This window comes from Panthera uncia (assembly GCF_023721935.1).
Source record: "Panthera uncia isolate 11264 chromosome A1 unlocalized genomic scaffold, Puncia_PCG_1.0 HiC_scaffold_16, whole genome shotgun sequence".
NCBI classification, from domain to species: domain Eukaryota; kingdom Metazoa; phylum Chordata; class Mammalia; order Carnivora; family Felidae; genus Panthera; species Panthera uncia.
Window position 1 is genome coordinate 16261697 of NW_026057576.1, and position 20178 is coordinate 16281874.

A 20178-nucleotide genomic window follows, 5' to 3' on the forward strand; every position below is an offset into this window, starting at 1 on the left:
AATTTTAAAGACCCCCTAACAAGCAAGGATAAGCTAAATTCTGCAATAGGCTAAACCAGCCCCATAATCTCAGCGACTTTTCATAGCAGTCTATATAATTTATTGTCAAGTTGGCTAACATACAGTGTATACAGTGTGCTCTTGGCTTTGGGAACAGATTCCTGTGATTCATCACTTACATACAACACCCAGTGCTCTATTTCTTTCCTTTTTTTTAATGCCTGTTTATTTTTGAGCGGGGGGGGGGTGTGGAGGGCAGAGAGAGAGAGAGAGATGGGGTACACAGAATCCGAAGCAGGCTCCAGGCTCCCAACTGTCAACACAGAGCCCGATGTGGGGCTTGAACCCGCGAGCTGTGAGATAATGACCTGAGCCGAAGTCAGACGCTTAACAAAAAGACTCACCCAGGCGCCCCTAGCAAAGCAGTTAGATGCAGCCTGAACAGTTGTATTCCAGGCAGTGGATCAGCAGTGTAGGCAGGCTTCTTTCGTTTTTTCATCTCCCCACACGGGAGAAAGTCAGGAGGGTCTCACATGGGGTCTTATCAGTGGAGATGGAAATTACAGTACCTCACTTCTGACCACTTCCCAGGGCCACCACACTCTGTCACACGGCACCAACTTAACCTCAAGGGAAGCTGCACAGTTCACTTTTTATACCCAGCCAAAAAGAAAAAATGGAATTGGTGACAATCAGAAGTCTCTACCATAAAGGAGACACCTGCTTTCTTAGCAGTGTACTGGATGTGGTGAGTGGCATCAGAAGGTACAAATATCGACCTCCCCCGTCCAAAATAAAAAGAAGAGTCTTCATGATTCATGGGACATAGGCTGATGTAGCAATTCATAAACATCTCTAGGAGATGGCACTCATGCCGTATCATGATTTTTACTTTCCATTTCGATGAAACTGTTACGCTGTTTACGCTGCACCAAAAACACATAGAACCAAATGTAGCTCTCTCTGTTTCACGGACTATCAAGTTTTTTATTCCATCACACTCGAAACAGTAACAATATCTACAGATTTATGCATGACTTGATCGTGTGGAGTGGGTTGAAGGTTATTAAAACCAAAGGTGAGAGGAAGGAGAAGATTTTTCTATGTGTCTAGAGACACATGCACCCAGGTCACGTGTTCTAACCTGGATGGCTTCCGAGATGGACTAGTTAGCGCCTCATTTCTCCAGCTCCTCTCCTCTGCAGGCATTCACTTTACTGAATTTCAGTCTTTGCTCAGCTCCGATACTGAGCCAAGCCTCACCATGGCAGTCTACATTCCAATGGGCTTACGCACACTAACGTGCAGGAGCAGAGTATAATTAATCTTGCTGCCCTAAGCGTGTGCTAATCCTTTATCTGCCACCCTCTTCTCCAGTCCACACCCCTGCTCCGCTCCCTCCAATACCCTCACCTTACACACGTACCTTCCATGCGTGGCCGGTCCACATGCTTGGCTTATGTTTAATTGTGCGTCCACTTCCCACTACGGAATCGAAGACTTTGGAGCCATGGGCTGAAGGCCCTAATATCCAACTTAGGTCTCGTTAAATTTGAATCTGAAATCTCCCTACCCCTTCAGGATCTTTAATTTCGACTAAAGTACTAGAAGGAGACCTACAATCTACATATTTCGACTGCCCCAGGACCTGCCCATTACTGAGTTCCTCTGTGCTGACAGCTACGCTGAACTTGAAGCTTATATTAGGGTCAAGCCTGCATGGATATGACACCACACTGTGACTGGTTTGATGCAAAGGCTTCTGTGGGGGGGTTTTTGTTATTAATTTATGTATGTATGTATGTATGTATGTATTTATTTATTTATTATTTTTAGTTTACATCCAAGTTACTCAGCATCTAGTGCAATAATGATTTCAGGAGTAGAATCCAGTGATTCATCCCCTATGTATAACACCCTGTGCTCATCCCAACAAGTGTCTTCCTTGATGCCCCTTGCCCATTTAGCCATCCCCCTACCCACAACCCCTCCAGCAACCCTTGGTTTGTTCTCTGCATTAAGAGTCCCTTATGATCCAAAGGCTTTTGAAAGGCTTTTGAAAGGCTAGGCTTCTTCTTAAAAGAAGCTTAAAAGGACAGAATACTTATGTTTTAAAATTGAGTATTTTACATAATTTTGGGTATTTATAAGACATTAAGAAATCACCATAACATTGCACCTTCCCATATATGGATGATAATGCTATAATAAAGGGAAGAATACAGAAATAGATATGAATATGTAAAAGCAAATTATGTTGGAAACGAAAAAGACAATATATAAGAATATAAAACACCTCAAACCATTGTCTATATACACTCATTCTTTGGTTCCCAGGAACTCAGAAGAAAAAAAGAGAGAGAGAGAGAGAGAGAGAGAATTTTTTTCCAAGGTATTTGGTACATACACAGACCTAGAATTTAAATTGAAAGTTGAGGGGCCCCTGGGTGGCTCAGTCAGTTAAGCATCCTACTTCAGCTCAGCTTATGATCTCATGGTTCATGAGTTTGAGCCCCACGTTGGGCTCTGTGCTGACAGTTCAGAGCCTGGAGCCTGCTTTGGATTCTGTGTCTCCCTCTCTCTCTGCCCCTCCCCTGCTTGTGCTGTGTGTGTCTCTCTCTGTCTCTCAAAAATAAACATTTTTTAAAAATCAAAAAAATAAATTGAAACTTGAGATTAAAAGTTGATTTTTTTGGCTATGTGGCACATAACCTAAAGAAGAAAGTGATGATCCAAAGGTCCAGACGCTCTTGCTCCCAAATTTCTGTCTGCAGTTACTTTGAACTTTAATGATAATGAGATTGAAGTTCAATCATGTTTTATTACCTTTGTGAGAAACAGGTGAGGATGGGGGTAGAGAATGGAAAAACTGCACTAACAAGTGTATTAATTATCCTCTTTTGTTTAAATCTTTATTCATCTAGATTTTGCAAATTTGGAAACTCTTGCTATCGTATCCTATGCTCTGCTCTTTATTAGCGGATAGATTAGAGAACAAAAATAAAAATGAAAAAAGTAAAATAGCCTCGTGTGTTTTGACCTTCTCTGTAAGCACTCTGAAAATATGCTTTAAATAAACAGGCATGCAGTATTTTTCATTCTATTCTCTACAGAAGAAGAGAACGGGGCCAGAAGTTTCCACCGTCCTTTTTTCTAAATACTCTATTTTATCTGCTAACCATGCTTCGCAAAGAGGGGGGGCTGAATGCAAAACCAGCTCCCAATCCTTTTCTTGCTATGAGTTTGTATGAGTCATTGAACTGAAGTCCCGGGCAAGACCCCAGCTGGTCACAGGCAGGTAACTCTTACAGTTGTGACTCAAAAGAAAGCTAACACAGAAAAAAAATTAGACGGGAGCAAAATTTAACCTTTTCCTCTCCAGAAGTAATAACTGAGCCAAGTTTGTCTTCACATTAAAACTGGGTGGGAAGTTTTTCTCCCAAAGAGAACATACAGAAAATGCATTTTTTTCCCATTGTAAACATTAGTTCTAGGTTTAAATCCTAACATTCATACGTAGCTTGCCTCTTTGGAAGGCTTTCGGCACATGATAGAGCTTTTTGTCATTTGCTTCTAGGAGAAACATGAAAGCTGATGTACCCCCGCGTCTGTCCTCACTCAGAGGGGTAGGGACCACAGGGCAAATGTATTCGCTCACAGAAGTTCTGAGTGCTGTGCCTCTGACGATATCTGAGGCTTAGGACCAGAAAGATGAACAAGAAGGACAAGAGAAACTTGTCTTCTGCCTTTATGATCTGCAGGACTTTTGTGTCATTCTCATCAATTCCAAAGCTTGGTTCCTGTGATACCAGCCCCAAGAGGTACTTTGTCTACCCTGAACAGTTCTTCCTTCCTTCTTCCCAAGAAGTTCAGATTATAGGTTTTCTCAGAGGGCACAGAGGCAGTGTTAAATCCCCCGGGATGTTCCCACCTTTGGTGTGTGTAGATAGCAGGGGTAGGGGTCAGGAGGAGGTGGGTGGGCTTCTGTTCAGCTTTAGAAAAGATGTAAGACACATCCAATCTCCCCCCTATAGGATACATTTCTGAGAAACTGTTGCCCTGCTTCCCAGCTGTGTGCTTGGTCCAAAGACAGGATGAAGGAATAAGGTCTCACTGATGGCTTCATCTCGCGCTACCCCATACCCTCAAGCAGTGGCACTTCTTCCTATGCATCAAATGCTCCTTTCTGGATCAAGCGTGCATATATTTATTTCTGCTCATCTTCTATTCCCTCTCTGAGAGATGCTGAAATTCCTACAAACTGTGTAACACTTGGAAGACATAAATAGGAAGAGACTCTATTTTTCAGAACGAAACTATTAGGCATGCTGTTCTAGCTTCACCCAAATATTAAGATCCAGCTGCTCTGGGTGTAATGGGATTATATTGGTCTTTCTCACTGACAATTCCAGTGAGGTTTGGTTTTGCTTGTGTGTGTGTGTGTGTGTGTGTGTGTGTGCGTGTGTGTGTGTGTTGTATTAATTCAGGACATTATGAAGTCAATTAAAGGATTTGTTAATAAAATGACATAATTGTTAATCAACAAGCATTTATTGAGCATCTATTATGTGCCAGGCACTTTCTTGGCACAAACAGACAAAAAAATCCTCTCTTAGGGAGTTTAAAGCTATGAAATGCGTGCACATGCACACACACACACACACACACACACACACACACATCCCCACATATGATGCCAGAATGGGCATCATAAGTTAACTACATAATACACGGGTGAAGTCTTGGGCAAGAGAGAAGGGTGTGACAGTCTTTCCCTTAATTCTCACAATCACCTGAGAGATCAATATTATGAGGAATTCAGGAATTTAAGAGATTTATGAGTTATGTGGTGGAACGTCAAAGGTCTTTTCTACCCACAACCCCCTAATGCCTTCTATGAAAGAACAGGGTTTGAAACGAGCAAAAGAGCCTTCGACATGTGAAGCTTAGAATCACGAAAACGAACAGAGCGGTGCTCAATGAAGAGGGCGCCTTCCCTTTCTTGCCACGCTTCGTTTTCAGCCTCCCGTCTTCCTGCAGACGAGAGTACCCTGTTTCCAGAAACCAAAAGTGGGAGGCAGAGTCACTGCTAACTTTCCTGTTCTTTTAATTGCACAATAATTAGCTGCCCCATTTTTCTCACATCCCTTCACAAAAATGCCACTTCCTGAAATCTTCCTATTGTCTGCACCCTTCCCTCATTGACTCACTTGCAATGTCTCCCCTGAAATATGAAAATCTTCTCACTGCATCCCTCCGTCTTGCTCTCATGTTCCCCCCTCTCACCGCCAGTGCAGGTCAGTCCCTGTATACAAAACCTCCACCCCTCCTGCAAAGCCAGGTCCCAAAGCAGCAACTAACCATTCCCATCCTTAGTCATCACATAAAGAAACCAAAACGCAAAAACAAATGTTTTTTCTTGGTATGCTTGGGTTAGGGAAGGTCATTAAATCTCTAAATGCCATTGCATTTTCAGACCACAAATGAGAGAACTTTTAGTAAAGTCATGAACATTATACTACTGGAGGCATCTTGCATTTCATTTGTAACGCTCATAAAAATTAGCAGTGCTTTTTTTAACATGTATTTATTTTTGAGAGAGAAAGCACGTGTGCACACCCGGGGGAGGAGCAGAGAGAGGGAGACAGCGTATCTGCACTGGGAGTGCAGCGCCTCATGCGGGCTCGAACTCAGGAACCCTGAGATGATGACCTGAGCCAAAATCGAGTCAGCCGCTAAACTGACTGAGCCACCCAGGCGCCCCAGCTTTCTTCTTTATCACTAGTGTTGGGCAAAGTTGTAAGGTCTCTCCTGTGGCAGAGACCATTTGCTTTGCTTTGTTTCACTTGGCTTGGTTTTATTTTAATTCAGCAACATAAGCTTAGAGCCCGAGCAAATGAATGACACAAACTCCAGATGCGAGCCTGGAACCAAGGACTGGTCTTGTGACCTAGCCAACTGGCTGCAAACTCACAGTTAATCAATAAGCATTTACTGCGCGCCACACAATGTGGGATGCCTCTGCGTTTTGTCTGCCTCTAGAAACAGGTATCTGCTTTTCAAACTGTCACCATTGCTTTTCTTTAGCCTAACTAAGGTACTCTACAAGTTCAGACTTGATGGAGTGTAATTTCGGTGTTTGAATAATAAAATCTGCCTCAGAGTGAATTATGTCAAATATGTACAAGTGGTATTTTGCCCGCAGTCATGCCCGAAATCTTAGAGCCTTCAAATCCTCGAGAATCAAAGACAGGCACACGGTGCCAGCCACCGGTCTTCCCATTTTGTGGGAAAGACAACAGATCTGAAGTTAAGTCATTTGCCTATGGTCGTAAAGTAAATCAATGAAAACACCAAGGTTAACACAAGCTGAGCCAAAAAACCCCAACATACTCCCTGTGGGAGAAGCTCATGGTATTTCCACACCATATTGTCTATTTCTCGTTTCCATTAGAGCATCTGTATCCGAACCTGAAGCCACACGGAAGCTGAGTGACAGGACAGACTCCATCCTGAGTGCCCTTCAGAAGAATCAAAGGTCATTTAGTCAGGAGGTTCTGACTCTGGCCCACCGTAGCTTACTAGTTTTAAAATTCAAAACATTCAGGGGCGCCTGGGTGGCTCAGTCGGTTAAGCGTCCGACTTCGGCTCAGGTCATGATATCGCGGTCAGTGAGTTCCAGCCCCGCATCAGGCTCTGTGCTGACAGCTCAGAGCCTGGAGCCTGTTTCAGATTCTGTGTCTCCCTCTCCCTGACCCTCCCTCGTTCATGCTCTGTCTCTCTCTGTCTCAAAAATAAATAAATAAATAAATTTTTAAAAAACGAATTAAATAAAATAAAAAAAATTCAAAACGTTCAGAATCAGAAAAAATCAAGACAGTATGGGATGAATTTTATGATTCTGCAGAGGGGTTAAATCTGAGAGTTCTCTTACTGCCTCTCACTGTCACTTCTATCCATTTCCAGGCTCCATTCCGTTTTAATCCCTGTGTTGAAATGTCAGTCGTTAGCCTTCTGTGCACCTTCATTTTAGTTTCTATAAAGCAGGTATTCTAAATCTAAGATCTATGAACTCTTGGACTCCATGGATGAGCTTGAGGGGGAGGGGGGAGTTCATATCCATGAAATCCCTGAAGCTGCAAGGAAAGTTCTGTGTGAATGTGCAGATGTGCATTTTACAGGGAGGGACTCAATAACCTTGACAAAATTGCCATAGGGGTAAATACCGCACAACAACGAGTCCATTACTGCCATAAAAAAGAAATAACAAGGCCCACACAACAAGTGCCATTAGGAAATCAAAAATCGTTTTGTTTACAAATACAAGGAAGGGGTCCGTGAAAAGCATAGAATTGTAAATTGTGCTACTTGCTAGCCTCCGGGGTAAAGTACAATTATAGTAAGGGTAACTTCTTCTCCTCTGTAAGAGTGACTGCCCCTAACCTGAAGGCATACTGCCCTCCAGCCCTTCTGTCTCCCTCACTGATGGCTGTACTGATGCCCACTGGCTACTGACATCCCTCCTTTCCTTAATATCTCCAGCTCTTTGGTTTTAATGAAGTCAAAGCATTACTTCCAATATTTACTGGAGTTCTCCTCTTTCTCTCTCTCTCCCTCTCCCTACCAGCCTCCATCTGTCAAATATATATAGACATAAATATATAAATATAAATATTTCCCTGGGGACAGAAATCACCCTTGGTTGAGAATGCCCAATCAAGCACAAGAAACCAGGGTGAGGGTCAATTAAATAACTTTATCTTCTTGCACAGAACGATATGTGACAAAGAGGCACTCATCAGGTGTTTTCTTTAATGTTTTTATTTATTTATTTTGAGAGAGGAAGCAAGCAGGGTAGGGGTATAGCGGGGGGCGGGTGGGGGGAGAGAGAGAATCCCAAGCAGGCTCCAAAATGTCAGCACAGAGCCTGATGTGGGGCTGGAACTCACGAACCGTGAGATCATGACCTGGGCTGAAATCAAGAGTCGAACGCTTAACCAAATGAGCCGCCCAGGTGCCCCACTCATCAGATGTTTTTAAGTGATATTCCAAATAGCAAGGTAATGAAAAGGGGCTCTAAAAGAAAGAATTCACAGTTGACTCTCCAGTAATAATTATCTCAACAATTTGCTCTTTCCATGTACAGAAATATGTACCCATAAATTGTTTTGAATGCATAGATAAATGCTTCCAAGTCAATGTAACACACTTTCCCCTGAATATTCTTGTGTTTTTTCAAGTCAGGAGGCACCTGTCACTATTTTCTAGCAGGAATAATTACCGTGTTCTCTTTTTCTTGAAACTGGGTAAGTAAAAATGATATCCATTGTCAAAAATAGGACTCAAAGCAGGCAATCAGGCGACAGGACAGGAGAAGGGTTGAGCAGGAAATTAGAGTTTGGCAAACAAAGCTTAAAGCAAAACATCAGGGCAGGCGAAAGAGGAACAGAGGGCACCAGTTGTATCCAAGTGCAAACTGAGAACATGATAGAAGGTATTTCTACAATTCATGGCTCAGCAGGGCACATGTCAAGTTGAACTTCAGCCACAAGTAACTGAATCAGTCAATGGGGCATCAAGTTCAGTGATGAGACGCCATTCTCCCAATTCATCTACCTGATGGATGTATGCGAATCTCTTCTTGAGGACTCCACTGAGTTTCCATCTTCGCTTTGAAAACATCCCCCCTGCTCTTCCACAGGCAGGGATGAAGTTTCCCTCTGTCCATCTATTGCATCCAGGACATAGCTCTGTTAGGATATTTACTTATTGTTTTGTCACCATCAGATTGTTTGTCCTTTTCCCCTATTAAATGCTGAGCTTCCTAGGTTTTGTTTTATCTTCATGACTGAAGCATCTAGAACGTTTATGCAATATTCATTCAACAAACCTTCACTGAGTAGGAACCAGATGCTTTCTGATTCAACCCTCATGTTCTGTCCTACCATAACATCCTTTTTTAAATGGTTTTTTTAAATTTTTTTAATGTTTATTTATTTTTGAGACAGAGGGAGACAGAGCATGAGTGGGGGAGGGGCAGAGAGAGAAGGAGACACAGAATCTGAAACAGGCTTCGGACTCTGAGCTGTCAGCACAGAGCCCGATGCGGGGCTCAAACCCACAAACCGTAAGATCATGACCTGAGCCGAAGTCAGACACTTAACCGACTGAGCCACCCAGGCGCCCCTTAAATGTTTTTTTTTAATGTTTATTTATTTTTGAGAAAGAGAGAGCATGTGCACAAGCAGCAAAGGGGCAGAGAGAGAGAGAGAGAGGGAGACACGGAATCCATAACAGACTCCAGGCTCTGAGCTGTCAGCAGGAGTTCAATGAGGGGCTCAAACTCACGAACCATGAGATCATGGCCTGAGCAGAAGTCGGACACTCAGCCGACTGAGCCACCCAGGCGCCTCTGTCCTACCATCCTTCAATAGGGGGAGAACATGCTTCCCCACCTAAACCCCCAAAAGGGAGTATCACTTCTCATTGTTTGGAGAATGACAAGGCACCCTGTTACCCTAAGAGTCTCTATACTTCTGTGATGGGCTGGGGTTGCCATCCTCTGTCCCGGGAAAAGCTGCGCCGTGGGGGGGTTCAGTGTCTCATGAAGTCATTATGCCCTGGGCGTTCTCTGTAATTAAAGCTTCCTGGTGGAAAGACAAGCACAGAGCTCAGGATCCTTGTCCCAGCTTTAGCATTATACGTGTAGTGAATGCATGACTCTGTTGATGATGAGTCCCATCAGCAAAGTGGGGTACTGTATTTTACCCACCTCCCTCAGGCTGCCTGATTTTTATTGCCAGTTCTTCAGAACCTCTATAAATCAGAGCCACCGTGTCTCATGAAATTGTTGAGATTTTTCTAATATTATTAAAGCCGAATATGTCATTGCAATGATAATAGAAATGGAATTGGAATATTCCAAGAAAGAAACCGTATTTAGAATCGACCTTCATTTGGAGGCATCAATTAGTTCTTTTAATAGCCTGGTTTTCCCCTATCTAATATTATCCGGAACACTTGTGAAATATGTTGGTATTTATAGTTGTAATACGCCAGCAGTTTCAGTCACATCCACTCCCAGATGACATCATAGTAATACTCTCTCAAAATGAGGAATGTTTTGTAAACTTTCAAAATTTCTATTACATATGGTATGTATGTTTATATATATATATTATATATATAACATATATATATAATATATATATATTATATATATAATATATATATATAATTCTATTATTCTTTTAATATCTCTCCTACAGTCAGGGGCCAGTCCAGCAGAATCAGCATCAAGATATTATTTTTAAGCAGCCACAGTAGCCTGTCTGGAAACACAATAATATTGTGAGCACTGTGAGCCACATGCTTTAGGGAACAGAGACAGTAAGCAGCTAAACTCAGATATTCCCTCACGGCCTAAAGGAGAAAAAAAGATAATCTTCTGCAATATCGTATGTCTACATCAGCATACCTATAAAAGAAATATGTTTCTAGATAAAACCCCAAACCCAAAGATATATATTTATTTTTCTGAGTTAAGACTCATCTAGCTCAACTGCATATTTTTATAAAAACCATCCGCCTACACTGGAAAGCTGTAGTCAAATACAGAGCCAGACAGATATCAACATGCAGGAATCTTGAGGCGTTAGGAGGAATAAGTATGAATTTGCCACAAAATATTAATTTGGCACAAAAAAAAGAAGGTTCATGCAGTGTAGTTTCAACGAAATGAGTTGAGTATAAAAAATATTTATAGTGCATAATGAAAAGCAGGTCACATTCTAGAATTTAAGTTGCAAGGTGCACATTTAAAATATTGTAATTCTATTATTTCAAAGTCCAAATAAAAGTGAAAAGAGTGAGTAGAAAAGTACTCACTGGAGTGTGAGACATTACAACTGCTCACCATAAGCAGAGCCCATTATGAATATCTTTGAACGTAACAGTCTTACACCAGGAATAGATCAAAGAAACTTACCATCCTTGTGTATATAATTATAGCCTCCCTTCCTTTGATGGCAGATGTGGGTGTGTGCACACGTATGTTAACGCATGCTCTTTTGGAAAAAACTTGCGGCAAAATCTCTTACTTAGATTGCGTTGAGTTTCAGTCCTTTGGGCCCATTAAAGTCTTCTAGATAGAGTCCTAACAGCTCCTCTTCCGTTCCTTGTGAAATCCATTTTCCACTCTTCCACTTAGAAACCATACAGCCGTCTTTAATTCTTCTCTCTTCTTTATTCTCTATGCTCCTGTCTGTTCTTAGCATAGTTCCTTGCATACAATAAACATTCAGTGATTATTTCCTCAAATTACCTGCTATGGTTATATTTTTACTTCCTACCATGCTAGAGTTTTCTTTTTCTCCTTATTTCTGCAGTGACACCGTCATTCCATTGCAATGATGTCCTAGGTACTATATTCTTTTTCACCCTGCAGAGAGGAGAGCTAGCTGTTAGCTTAATCTCCCTAAAATACTACTTTAATTGTCCATGGCATTCAAAATCTCCAAGAGCTACTTCTTCTTGCGTTTTTAAATCGTAATATTTTGTTGTTGGTGTTTTTGTGAATCTCTAACCTGGGCAACCACAGCCTATTCGTCAATACTTTTCCTTATACCAATAAAAAGCCTTGTTTCACCATGACTATCTACTGCTAAGATGCAGGTTTAACCAAACCTCTAAACTTTGTCTCATGTATTCCCTTGGCCAATAGGCACTCCTCTCTCTTCATTTATCCAAACTCATCCTTTGATTTCCAACTCAAGCCCACATCCTTCATTAAACCCTCCTATTTCTTACTTCAAGTACCTGATGTACCTTTTCCCCCCCTGAACACAGTCGTTTAATCCACCTTGCAACATTCATTATTCAGTTACATATTATTCTTAATTCTCTTCCAGTGTCCCTTAGTTCCTTCTAATCATTCCAATCTGGTCTATCCAATTTGATGATCAAAACACTAAAGGTCAGGACGAGGTTTGAATCATCAACTCTAAGTTCAAAATCATGAGCACTGGGCATATGGAAAATAGCTACTGGTCTTATTAATGCTGCATACTGATTTTGATGCACTAAGTCAGAAAACCCAAAGAATCTAATTGAAAGCAAAGTAGAAAACTATTTTTTCCTTCCAAGAAATCAAGGCCAAAGATAAGAATGGTGCATAAGCTGTGGAAAACAGTAGGTGCATTATGTTTGAAGCAATATGAGTTTGAAAACTCTAAGGAAATCCAGAAATTGCTTCAGTAGAGTTCACTTCTCTTGTTTTTCCAGTCACCTATTATTCTAGTAAGCTTCCTTAAAAAGCAAGGAAGGTGAGAAACCTGAATATTCTTACAAGTAGTAGAAAAGAATATGATTACATTTTACAAAAACAAAACAGAACAACACTAACAATTAGAAAAATTCGTTTCGAGGTGTTGGTTTTTTTAAATGTATTGGATTCATTATTAAGTTAAAATACATTCGTTCATTTAAAGTAAGATGGACGCATTTCGTTGTGTATAACGGATATTTTCATTAATGAGGAATGATCTCCTTCCTGTATCAATTCAAATCTCAGCTGCTTAGCCTTGCACATAATAAGCACTCAAAAACTATTTCCTTGAATTACTTGTTATGAACACATTCTTACTTCCAAATGTTCAAGTCTTTCTTTTTTCTCCTTATTCCTGCAGCCCCCCTAATCATCCGATCTGGCCCTAGCAACCCAAAATATTATGAATAATAATAATAGCACTTGTTAAATAAACATATTCATCTAAATTGATTTCCTGGTGTTGTTTTGTTTGCTCGGGACATGGAGTTAGTGAGGTCAAGGTGGTAGGTATGGACAGAGTCAGAGCCGATGACTCAATAGCATTACCTCATGTATAAAAAGACAGCATTTACCTACCATATCATGTAAAGTGATTTCTTGTTAATTCTAAGTCCGACATTCTGCCTTGTATCCATTTTGTAACTTCTCATACATACAAGATGTCGGCGATAATGTTTCTTGGCAAGACTAAATTGAATAAGACTTCAAAATTTCCAATAACGGATGTGATTATACAATTTTAATTATTTATAAAGATTAAATAGCACACATTACATTTACACATTGAAGTAAGTTAAGTCATTGAATAATTCAGCCTGAATATAGATTCTGTAGGGCAAGACTGAGATTTTTACCCCAAATCTTAGATATTAGTATAATACTTAAAAACCTATTTTTAATGTAACATAAGTATATTGATCCTTACCATAAGGCAATAATGATATGTCTTGTTCAATGAAAAATAATTTTAAAAAATAATCAAAGGACTCAGAGAACAGAAATTAAGCAACATTTGTAAGGTCACACACACAATAAGTAGGTGTAAAGCTAGGAAGAGATATTTTTGTATTGAACTTTAGAAATCACTGAATAACTGAATCAGCAGCTTACAAATCATTTCCAGTATTACTCTATGTACAAGTTGGTAAGCCGCATAAATGATATTCCCAGATTTTTCAGCTCAATAAATAACATTACTCTGAATACGCTTTGCATTGAAAATTGTTATTCATATATACATAATTTATTGGATAAAGATATATGACCATTAACATTGGTTATGAAGAACTACCTGCCCACATTTCATTTTGTGTGTCCTTAATTACAAGTTACTCACTGTCTTAAAATGCAAAGGCTTATAAACGTGGCAGACATAGCCCACCTGATATAATAGTAAGAAAATGTCTGCATTTCTGGCAACAATGTTTGCCATCTAGCACATTGATGAAGCATCATGTATATGCTATTTTTATTATAATAATTGCTATTAGGGTGCAAGCCAACTTATTAAGAGAGAGGAAGAATTACAATTTATAGCACGACCAATACTTATCTTAAGCACTCACGCCTAAGTATGTTGAATTATTGCACAAATTCAGTTCAAGAGTGGGACTTCAGCTCACCTTTCAAAAGAATTTGGTGTCGTTTTTAAGGCAAATCTGAATAAACTAATTCTTAAATTTCTTTTGTTATAAATTCAACAAATATGGTAACTAAAAAAAAATGCCATCCAAGAACCCACCAATATAGCACAATGATGATTTCCTGTTTTGCATATTACTTTAGTTTTTGTCCATTATTACTTTTGTACATTGGGATCATAGTAAACATATTTAATATTATGCATTTTCCATGTTGTTACCTGACATAATTAACATTTTTAAATTATACATACCAATATAATGAATCAATATACTAGATTTTCCTCAATCTTTCCATTTTCTTTTAGACATTTAGTTTTGCTTGGTGACTTTTCAAAATCAATAATATTACCATAAACATCTTTATTTATACAGAGTTTATTTCAACTTTGGATTAGTTCCTAGGATAAATTTTTGAAATTGCAATGACTACTTCAAAGGAATAAAAATATCATCCATTCACTGGGAACTAAATAATATACTAATAATAAACTAATTCCTTTCCAATAAATGTGATAACAGTGTATACACCCTTCATAATTTAGCATTCCTATTCTTTCCTTTTCCTTTTTAATTTTTGTCACTGTTGTTTTGTTTGTTTGTTTGAGAGTTTGAAAGGTATAAATGGGGCTGGGGATTTTTCCAGTTAGTTCCCTTCTACCATTTCAAAATATATTTAGGAAGATTATGTAGCTTATTTTACTTAAAATATCCCTAAACCACAAATAATTGAGGCACAGTGTTGACAGACAGAATTGTCTAGTACAGAAGAACCCAATCACTGGATCTACACTACCTGAGTTCAAATCCCAGCCCAGTCACTTATGAGTTGTGCAATCCCAAGAAAGCTATTGTGGTCTTGGTGCCACCTTTTAAAAGACTGAAAACCAGCAAACAAAATGGCAAGGGCTCTGGGAACATGTCACAAAGAACAGTTGAGTGAAGCAGCACTATTTAGTCTGGAGAAAGGATAACATGGTGGGGATATGATTGTTGACCTCAAATACCTGAAGAGCTGTCATGTGGAAGAAGGAGTAGATAGAATCCACTTCATGCCAGAGAAGAGAACAGACGGAAATCACAAGAAGGCAGTTTCAATGCTACAGAAGGATGGGCTTTCTAATAATTACAGCTTTTCAGGGATAAACCTGACTTCCACCCAGAACAGCGAGTTTTCTGTCATTGGAGGATTTCCATGGCAACCAAATGACCATCTAATCTAGATGGTGAAAGTTAAACGCTAGACAGGAAGGTAGGGGATGGGAAACTGGAATTTGGGGAGCCTGCCAAAAGATAATAGGACTCGCCCTCGAGGGAGCGATTCGGAAACACTGCTTGAGATCCTCAGCATGGCACTGGCCAGAGCAAGGCTGGAGTCTTTCCAGTAGAGGCTAGAAGCTTGCTGAAAATTGGCATCTGGAGATTGATTCATAAATAAAAATTGCAAGAGATGATTTTTGGAAATTTTTAAGCAGCTTATCCATGAAGTCATTCTCAAAACTTTATTCATCCTAAAGAATAATTCCCAAAAACCAATCTGTGATTGTGTCTGTAAGTTATGACTTTGTAAATCTGTTTTAAAGCCGTTACCAGGGGCGCCTGGGTGGCTCAGTCGGTTGAGCATCCGACTTCAGCTCAGGTCATGATCTCACAATCCATGAGTTCGAGCCCCGCGTCGGGCTCTGTGCTGACAGCTCGGAGCCTGGAGCCTGCTTTGGATTCTGTCTCCCTCTCTCTCTATCCCTCCCCCGCTCATGCTCTGTCTCTCTCTGTCTCAAAAATAAATAAATAAAAACATTTAAAAAAATAAAATAAAATAAAGCCGTTACCAAAGTAAAGAAGATTTTTCCTCTCTACAACTGTGTGCACTGTGCACCTCACATTAGACTTATATACATCTTTTTTTTAATTTAAATTTATCCCTTAGATTACTCTGTCCTACAGAACTTAATTCATGTGAGATGTACACAGGAGAAGGTACTCCGTTTCAGAGGGCCTTTTGTTAAATCTCCCATTGTGTATGCCAAGGACACTGGGACTATTTCCATGGAGGCCTATTATTAAGAGTCAAAAAAATACGATTGCTGTAAGAAACATACAGAAGTCCTCCCATAAAGTTATTTTTTAATTTAAATCCCAATAAGAGAAGAACTTTCTCCCCCTTATTTGTTCTTTGTTTAGTTCTTGTTGGTTCAGCTGAGTAGTGGTCTCTTGTTTAAACAATGTTTAAATTCCATTTCATTCTGAGTTATGTTTGAAAACTTACAAGTGGAAAATCCACGGATATTAATCCCCCAGGATCATTGGCGTAAAAGATGTTAACAAGGGACAAGCCAACTCTTTGAGAAAACTGTTTCAAAGGTGCCAAGTCAGGGTTTTGTGCTGACCCTCGGGCCACACTGAGTTCCTACTGCTGGCCCAGCCCAGGCCTCTGTGGCCACAGTAAGCTGACCTCCCTCTTCTTCTCCTCCATGTATGACTTTCTTTAACAAGAAAGATTTTGACAACTGTGTGGCTTGAGTAGGTTCCCAAGTGTGTACATCCAGGATCCCCATTACCAAAGGCTGTCAGAAGATAAGGCTATCATGAACCACGTCTGCAGTGCTCAATAACTACAGAACCCACTCTGTAGTGCTCAATAACGCTTTCTCTGAGTAAGAAAAAAGTAGGAAGTTTTGCTAAATATCCTTAAAAGTAGAAAATGGCGGGGCATCTGGGTGGCTCAGTAGGTTAAGCATCTGATTCTTGATTTCGACTCAGGTTATGATCTCATGGTTCGTAAGTTCGAGCCCCATGTCAGGCGCTGTGCTGACCGTGTCACAGAGCCTGCTTGGTATTCTATCTCTCCCTCTCTGTCTCTGACCCTCCCCTGCTCACATGCGCACTCTCTTTCAAAATAAATTAAACATTAAAAAAAAATTTTAAGTAAAAACGGTGTATTTCAGAATGTAAAATAAAAAGCAGACTAGAAGAGACTACTTATTCTTTTAATTTATTTCATCTGATTTATTTAATTCTGGTTTTGTCAATAACTGTATGAACTGGAAAAAAAAAAATCACTGAACCCTGCTATGTCTCTGTGTTCTCAAACATAAAATGGTAATATTGCTATTTAACCTGTTGTGATGAGCAGGCTGTATTTGCCTCCTTCAAATGTGGTCTTCTTTCTTCTAGGTGAGAAATACCCACAGTATGAATGTTGGTAGTAACGGGGGGTCACTCAAACCCAGGAGGCCAAAAAGGCCCCACATACACTCCCCATGCCTCTGGCAGCCAGGGGGTAGGCCTATGACTTCAGCTTGGATAATCCAATCCTGCCTGGACCTTTGATTTTACAGTGACAGAGAGAGGAAAATCATCGGTCATTGGCTGCAGTGACATCTGAGTCCAAGAACAGCAGAGGATTTCAGGGCTGTTGACTCAAACATAGTGTTGGCCACCGTGTGAGTGTCACCTGCAGGCTCCAGTGTTCAGCAGTGGCTTAGTGCCGTCCCCACCAGACCATTACCCAGCAGAAGCTTTGGGTTTTGGTTCACGTTCACTTCTCTGAGCCTTATGTTGCTGCCTTTCCAGAAATTATGGGAGCAATTCATTACCTTTTCATTTCATTTTTGCTTAATTCAGCCAGTCAGTTTCTGTTGCTTGCTCCCAAGAAAACTGAATAATATACCTGGCTACCTTGTAAAGCTGTTGCAAAATCTGGCCGAGTTTTTTCAAGTGACTTGGCTTGGGAAATGATAGATTGTGACCTAATTTCATATAACAAGCATTTATTAAAATCTTTCTGGAGGTAAAGGATGAGCAAATGCAGGCTGTGAGCTCAAGATGCTTTCCAAATAGTGAAGGGCACAACAAGAACACAGATGACTATAACACAACATACAGTAAGAGTGATCTCATAATAGAAATACAAGCAAAGGCATATGGCGCAGAGGGAAGGAGGTGGTATAGAGAGTCAAAAGAGGCGTGGCTTGTACTAAATTGCATAGATGAACAAAGTTTCCACGGGGGAGTAAATACTTGACATCATCCTTCAAGGCTGAATTGGAGCTTAAGGTAGGATATGGACACTGACTTTGCAGTCAGTTGGTAATCTCTCTTCCTTTCCAGCTCCACTCCTGGGTCTTCACCTCCTGGATTCTGTTTCCTCCCCTCATGAAATGAGGAAGTCACAGCAAGTGGTCTGCAAGGTTATTACAGATCTTCAATTCCCGACTGATTCCCACAGTCAGTTAAGGAGAGTATTGCAGGGAGAAGGAGTGTGGTCAACTAAAAAGTGACAGGAGGAAACAAAATGGCAGGTCATCCATGAATATGGTCTTATGGCACCAAACACCAAAACTAAAGGGGAGCCAAAAGGGAATTTGTCCAAAAAAAAAAAAAAAAAAAAAAAAAAGCCCTTTGGTTTACAGTCATGGAGACCGTAGTTGCAAAAGAAAGAGAATTGTTGCGAGTCACATGGTTGATGTCAGAGCCAAGCCTGGAACCCAGGTCTCCGTCAATCAGCCCAGAGCTGTTTACCCCTTCAGCGGAGCTCTGCAAGCAGTCAAGTTTGGTGTTTGCAGGCAAGCAATGGCTTTGAAGCTATCAAAGAATAAAATTCTATTGAGAACTATTAAACATGCTTAGCATAAAGCCCCAAACATTCGTCTGTAAGCACTCTACAGGTGTCCTTGAAGCGATCTTCTTCTTTTGGAGTCTTAAAGGCCAGGCGAGGAACATTTCAAAAAAAAAAAAGTGAAATAAACTCTGGAATGGCAGTGTAACATTCAAAATTTGACCAGATGTAAATTTAACCAGAGCGCCAGACTCGCCTTCAGTTTGCACCTGAATATCCTTTTTTGCATCTTGAATTCATCACACAACCTTCTTCATTTTAGGAAATAAGTTAGTTCTCTGGTGCTTAACCCTAGGTCAGAGATCATTTGAGTTTTAACAATGAATAATTTTAGCTTTAAGTTGATTCGAGGAGGCATTTTAGTGTGTTTTTCATATGCTAAGCAAATTTAAGAATTTATTTTAAAGGATATTTTGCCCAGAGAATGCACAGTGAGAGTCACAAGGTTTACGAAAGTGAGAACTGAATAATTAAACTCAGATTTAAAGAATTACAAGTTTGCCAACTTATTTTACCCCTTATGACATTAAGACTGTTGGTCATAGAATAATATTTCCTTGCTAATTTAAGTGTAGCAATCTTTTAAAAACTGAGATATTTATCCTAAAGAGGGATTATCATCAATAATACTTGCTTTCAGATGAGAATTTAATATTTCATTTTTCTCAATAATCATCACTGAAAAATATACTTAAGCAACTAACAGTACCTTCTATGTGATTTAAAAAAATCAACAACAAATAAGGCATTTACCCCTCCTCCAAAAAAAGTAATTCCTAAGAATCATTCCATCACTTCAATCAAGGCAGGCTAAATTAAAAAGTCAAAAAAAGATTATAGTTTATTGATTTCCTTAGGCTACTTAAAAATAAATGTGGACCTCTATTCTTTTTACCATGAAACAACATATTGAACTCTGCCCTTCAGGCATACTACCATACTTCAAATGCTGATCTTATCATTGCTTGGAAGTCAAACAGAGTTGGACTTTAAAAGGAAGAAAGGAAAACCCTGGAGCCACTGGGAAGCATCAAGGGTCAGGGTGTTGATCTGATTCTGGTGAGAACACACCCAGAGTCACAATGCCTGAATAATCTCTTCCTCCAGCTGAAATTTTTCAAAGTATGGAACCAAACTTTGGAATATAATCTATAAAGAACCATATTCTGACACTGATGTTCTATTTCATTTGGCATCTTCCCCTGTGTTTTATTTGTGAACAGGACATAATAAAACGTCCCTCTGTCACTGCAGTTTGAACTCTGTTTGCAATGACGAATAATTTTATAAGAAGTTATGAAATAATAATGCCAAAGCGAATTGGAAACTGATGGATTTGGATGGGGGTTTTCTCATAGGTTTAAAATTTCGGCCCTATCCCTTCTATGTTTGTGGATGCTCATTTTATACTAAATTGTGAAAAGTATTCATCAGTTATAAGTGGGAGCTAAAAGCTGCCCCAAAGTGCAAAGCATTAAGAAAAAGGAATAAGTTCAATTAATGTTTAATTAACTAAATGTTGTTTGTTTGCTTGTATGAGTGGCTCCTTTAAATTAATCTCTCTCTCTCTCTCTCTCTCTTTCTCTCTCTCT